The sequence below is a fragment of the Anastrepha obliqua genome, chromosome 5, assembly GCF_027943255.1.
Source record: "Anastrepha obliqua isolate idAnaObli1 chromosome 5, idAnaObli1_1.0, whole genome shotgun sequence".
Lineage (NCBI taxonomy): Eukaryota > Metazoa > Arthropoda > Insecta > Diptera > Tephritidae > Anastrepha > Anastrepha obliqua.
Window position 1 is genome coordinate 121,269,382 of NC_072896.1, and position 6,235 is coordinate 121,275,616.

Consider the following 6,235-nt stretch of genomic DNA (forward strand, 5'->3'; position numbering starts at 1 on the left):
AACAAACAAAAAATTTTATATCCACATTTATTTTGGTTATAGAAGAAGGTGATGCAATTTTTTCACATATTTAAATCTACAATCGCCTACTTGAATGTGCAATATATTTATTTTTAATTTCGCTGCTGTTAAACCGGCTGAGTATTAAACCAGCCGCTAGTGCGGAAAAAAGTTTTTTAACCCAACTAAAAATATTAAATACTGAAGCCAAAGGCCAAAAATAAAAAAGGTGAACTTCTATCTCCCATTCCAATATTTTTAAATATAGTTGTGCATGTTTGTATCTGTGTATGTATGTATGCATGAATGTATGTATGAGCAGCGTGCAACATGCAATGCGCCATCACATATTCAGAAGTGACTGCAATAAATATTCCGCAATAAAATGGTCAAAATGCCAATGGTAATCACGACTGACTGACTGAATGTACACTCAAAGCCCATGCAAAGCCAATGAAATATTAAAATGCTTACACACACATACATATGCACCTGATTTTATATGGAAATATTGCCCCATACATAAGCGTGTGTGTGTGTGTGTGTGAGTGGAAGTGTTTTTTAAGTATCACGCCACGTTTCCGATAAAGCCAAATAATGATTACACAAATATGTACGAGTATGTGTGCGTGCACATACAGGTGTGTTCGTATATGCATTGATGAATATCGAGCATTGAGGATTTAATGATTTAAAACACGAAAGCTTCCGAGCAACACTCTCCAACACTTTCAACGCTTTTTTCTTTGCTGGTACCGCCATTTTTGCTAATGGCTCTGAGCCTGACAATACCGCCACCCCGGCTGCTACTGCCGCTGTTGCTATCAAATTGACAATCACTGGCAGCCAAGCGGATGTGTGACAGACAGACGTGCGACCGAAGCCGTAGAGCGAAAGGCGGTACGCGGACAGTTAGCCCAACTGGCAGATGGATCGACAGGTTAACTGTAGCGGCTGCGGCAAGTGGCATGTGGCATGACCCACAGACACAGCCAAGGTGGTGGCGTGTTAATACAATCAAGGAGACAGTCAGCTAGGATGAGTCGTCCGCCAGCCGATTGCACCGCCGCTATTCGTGGTTTCGATGTCACTATGGGGAATTTTCAGCCCTATTTATTTATTTGTTGTTATAATCCCTCTGCATTTTTTATTATCGCGTTGTATTTGCAAATATTGTTGCTTTTGTTGTTCCATTTTTGTTTTTATTTTGTGGTTTTTTTTCGATTCATTTTTAATTAAAATTAAAATTAATTGTTGCAATAAAGGCTTAAATTACAGTTGAGCGCAGTTTTAATGATTCTCGCTGTGTGGAAATCAACAATAAACTTAGCGTGAAAAAGAACGTTTAATTGGCGATATAATTGCTCAAGGTTACACCGCAAATAACTCCTTGCAGTGACATGTTTATGTGGCAAGCAAAAATGTTGACTATTAAATTTTGTTTTTTTTTCGTTTTTTTCTTTCTTGCTTCGGATTCCTATTACGTTGACTATTAGAAAAAATAATATTTTTTTATTCATTTATTATGCAATCTAAAATACTTATATACCTAAGTATTCCCAAAGTGGTTTAGTATGTAGGATGTGACTTTAAAGCTTTGACGTACTCTAGTATGTTTCCCTTTATGTTTTTTGTTTGTTTTTTTTTTTTTTTGTTTTTGGTAATAAAAGCTCGTAGTTTGACAGATAAAAAGAAACAAAGCCATACGGAAATAATACCCAATTTAACTTAGTATTCTCAGGTTAATTGTTGGAGTTTACAAAGTTCTGCAACTTTCGGTTCTTTCCACAAAGACTTTCTTCTATCTTAAAAAGTATAAGTTTTTCACAATCCCAATGAATTGTTTTGGTTGGATCCTCCAATATTTTAATCTACCCTTCAGAAAGTAATTGATTGACGTGAGACTTCAAGTTACGCAGTTCCGTAAGTCGTTTCTTAAGAGTGGCCATTGTTTTTTTCAGGTGAAACATATGGCAATCAGTACATGACTTAAAAAAAATTCGTTTAAATAAAACTACTCCTAAGGGGGGAGCCTGCTTTAGAGGCTTCAAAAAATCGATTTTTTCGTGGAGTTTTTTAGAAAGGAAAGAATTATTCGATTAAAGCGAAACTTTCAAGTTTTATTATCATATATTTCAACAGTCTTTTCAATTTTTTTCATTAAAATATATGTCATATTTTGCCTGGTACAAGCATTTTGCCGAGGCGCATCGAGTGTGCATGTGTCGTACAGCGGGAAAGATGCAGGTGGCAGTTTTCATCTGAACACAAAAAAAAAATTATTTTAGTATAGTATAGCTAGTTAAACCAAGAAACTTAAACAAAAAGTGAGAAATTCAACAATTTTTCGCTAATTAAAAAAAAATCATTTTTTTGGAAAAACAAGTTCACTTTAGATTGTTTAAAAAGTGCATTAATCATAACTTTCTTAAGGTTTTTAGGTTCAACTAGAAGAGAATTTAATTCCCAATACAATCGATGTTATCTCGTTTCGATAGGTCGTTTAACTTTTTCCCTATCTTTCCCGCCAATTAGGAAAGTTGTAAAAATAAAAAACCGAGAAATCGCGCGTCAAAGTTTTTGTAAATAAAAAAATACCAGTCTAACGGTTAGACGGGATAGAAGTGAAACCTTCCGTAAAACAAACTGAGAGAGAATAAGACGAAAGCAGCATTAGGAGCGGGATAATTATAGGTTCATTATAATATTGCTATAAAGTTCATATTTTATTTTCTTCATTTTATCATTATTCATCCTCAATGTTTTCAATTTCAACAAATGATACGAGTGGCTTATGATAGATAAAATATGATACAAATGCTTTGGTTTCGATGTTGTCAAAAAAAATACCCAAACGGACCGAAGAAACAGACTTACAAATTTCTTCCATTTTCGTCTACTTATATTCATATAAAAATGTATGTCTCTTCCCACCAAAGCTAAATGTATTAGTATATTTTTTCTTGTATTTATTCAAGGCTGAAATCCCGGCGGTACTGCAATACCGGGCCAACCCGTGGCAGAGGTGGAGAGCAAGCCCCTAAAACACTCCGCCCATTTCCAAAAATTAGATTAACATTTGTTGTCCTCCGATGGAGGATCTATCAGATGTTAAGCTGATAGGAACAGATACCACACTACCTACTTCAATAGATTTTCTAATAAACCTTTTGAGAATTACACGCTCACAAAAATTAATGTACGAAATATTTATACCGATTCACTTAAACTGACTTTCAGTATCTAAACCAAAAAACTGTTTTCAAAAATAATCAGAAATGTCCTACAATGCAAATTTCAAAAAAAAAAAAATTCCATTTTCGTCTACATGTATTCATATAAAAATTTATGGCTCTTCCCAGCAAAGCTAAATGAATTAGTATATTTTTTCTTGTATTTATTCAAGGCCGAAATCCCGGCGGTACTGCAATACCGGGTCAACCCGTGGCAGAGAAGGAGTAAGCCCCTAAAACACTCCGCCCATTTCCAAAAATCAGTTTAACATTTGTTGTCCTCCGATGGAGGATCTATCAGATGTTAAGCTGATTACCACACTACCTAGTCAATACATTTTAAATAATAAACCTAATAAACCTTTTGAGAATTACACGCTCACAAAAATTATTTATATCAACATATAATATAACGCTTCGTAACTAAATAACTTTTAGGCCAGCGACGACAGCATGGCGCGGTAGCCGAGCGACTAGCAATGTGAGCTTCCGATCCAAAATCCTTGGTTCGAATCACAAGAAAAAATAAAAGTCATTTTTATTTAGTTCGTCGCTACTTTTATATCAACATATAATATAACGCTTCGTAGCCAAGTTGGTCGCTTTTTTCGTTTCACTTTTCCTCAAATCACTCCCAACGATTCTAAAGAAGTTTTCACTTCAAAAATCGTAATTTTCTTGAACTTACGGCAATAATATGCTAACCAGCGATTTCTGGTCCATAAAGTTGCCCTTCAGACTTCAAAAAACTGGTTTTCGCCCTGATGTTCGAGTTTGTGGGTTGTTCTGGCCCCCTTACTTGACAATGATTCGCTCTTGTTTTGTCGGGTGACGCGCTTCTTGTCGGCTTCCTTGGCGAAATTGTTGCATTACTGTCCAATTTTCCAATATTCCTCCAGCGATGTGAGCAGCAATCTCGATGATTTTAAAACCTGAGTTAAGGTGTTTCGGTGCGATACGCCACACAGTGGAATTGAACGACTCGTTCGCATTTTGTGTGTGTCCACCTAAACACCTCGTTAGCAGATCGTCCTTAGATAATTCCTCGTACACAGGACGAATGTGCTTCTCGACATGTTCGTCAATTAGACGTGGTGGATGTTTAAAAGCAGCTAGGGTGTTTGTCGGTTTAGCTTCACGCCACTCACACCAGCTGTCGACGCCTTTTGGGCATTTGTCGTGGCATACCTCGCCTCTGTAGAGCAATAATGGTGTACAATAGGTACAATAGATACAATAGATCGAGGGGCGGAGCGCGGGTACTTCGAGCGATCCGGCCGCTCGTATACCTGCTCGACGCTTGCTCACAATTTTTTCTGTAACTCCGAAAATATTTTGAATTTGCCTCTGCAATTTTGAGGACACATTCTTGCATAGTTTGGGAAGACATTTATGTAAAAAAACAACGATTTTTTTAAGCCTTTAAAGCAGGCTCTCCCCTTAAAAAAATGCTTTACTCTCTATGCATAGAAGCGTCAATCGAAGGATTCTCCGTTTTGGGCTTTGTTCCACCATCGGAAGAACATCACTAGACAACTTCGCTCTCTTCCGGTCTGGCCCGATCTTGAAATCCTTTGAAAAAAAATGATACGCGCGAACTTTTTCGCCTGGTTTCTATGAAATTCCGCACGATTTTACTTAATTTTTTTTCATTTTATCTTTTGGGACATCAACAACAGTTTAATTTTTTTAGCAAAAGTTTTCATCTCTATGTTTTTAAGTGTTCGTTCAGAGTTCGCTCTGAAATAAAAAGTAGCTTTTCCAAGAGGGCATCCCGGATTTATTAAGTAGCTCAAGATGGCTGACAAAGGATGAAAAATTCGACTTCTAACATATCCTCTACTGCTTTATAATGCAAAATTATAAAATGGTAAACTTTCCTTACATCCAAAAGTTCTCCTTACATTTAGAACAGCAAAAATTCTATCCTTACTTGGCCTCCTTTGGTCTATGTAAACATAGTTTTTTCTTGCTAAACTCAATGCGGCGCCACTTTAGTAAAACATATCCAACTTTATCGTACTGTGAGTTCATAAACTGTGTCAAAGTATTTTTTTTAAGCTGTTACGCCCCAGCATGGGACGCATTCAGCCGCCCCAAGAGGTATCCCTAATCTCTACCATCTCGCGTCCCAAAGCGTATCCAAATGAGAATGAGAAAAGAAGGGAGGCTGTATGAGAACAAGCATACAAACATCTTAATCAAAATATCTAAATCACAGAGGTATTTTGCGATTTTTTTTCAAAAGAAAAAATGCTTTATACGTAACTATTAAACATTTCCAATATGAACCAACCCGAGTAATATGTAACTACGAATTTTCCAAATATGTCAAAAGCAGCATCACCTAAAGGTATGCTCTGAATTTCAATCACACTTCACAATTTCTGTAGAAGCTGTCTAAATACAGAAGAAGAGGAAACAGTCAGGCACCTTTTATGTGAGTGTGAAAGCTTAGCGCCAAGAAGCGTCCGCACTCTTGACATGATATTTTTAATTGATGTAGTGGACATAGCGCATCTAAAACTAACGAAACCTTGCTCGTTTATTAAAGCTACCGGATAGTTTGAAAAGGAACCCATAGGGTAAAGATTAGTTCCAGTGGTATCACAATGGACCTATGAAAGACTTAAGTGTGTCATTGCGACAGCCACCCCACCTACCTACCTATCTACTTAGCAAAAAATAAGAATATTGGGGAGACCTCGCCTCCAGCGCTATCTAGGAAGTACATTTTTTCTACGACATTAAATAATAAAAGGTGATCAATTTAGAGTTATTAGATGTTAAATTGAGGTAAAAGAAAATTATTCAAATAAAATTCAAATTGATTAGGCAATTTCTATTATTTTTGTGTAGAACCATTTATGACATTTATTTTTAAAAGATAATCCCTTTCAAATGTTGGCCGCAACTGCGCTGTAATTCGGCCATCCGTAAACACCAATTTTGAATGACTCGCTGGAGAGCTTCGGTTAGTATCTCCTGAATAACTTTAGTAA

The 6,235-nt window shown here is 36.5% G+C and overlaps 2 pseudogenes; both read right to left on the bottom strand.

Annotated features, from left to right (window-relative positions):
- Window positions 1–2,969: 2,969 nt before the first annotated feature.
- On the bottom strand, window positions 2,970–3,157 carry LOC129249647 (U2 spliceosomal RNA; annotated as a pseudogene).
- Window positions 3,158–3,397: 240 nt separating this feature from the next.
- Window positions 3,398–3,581, bottom strand: LOC129249593 (U2 spliceosomal RNA; annotated as a pseudogene).
- Window positions 3,582–6,235: the final 2,654 nt, after the last annotated feature.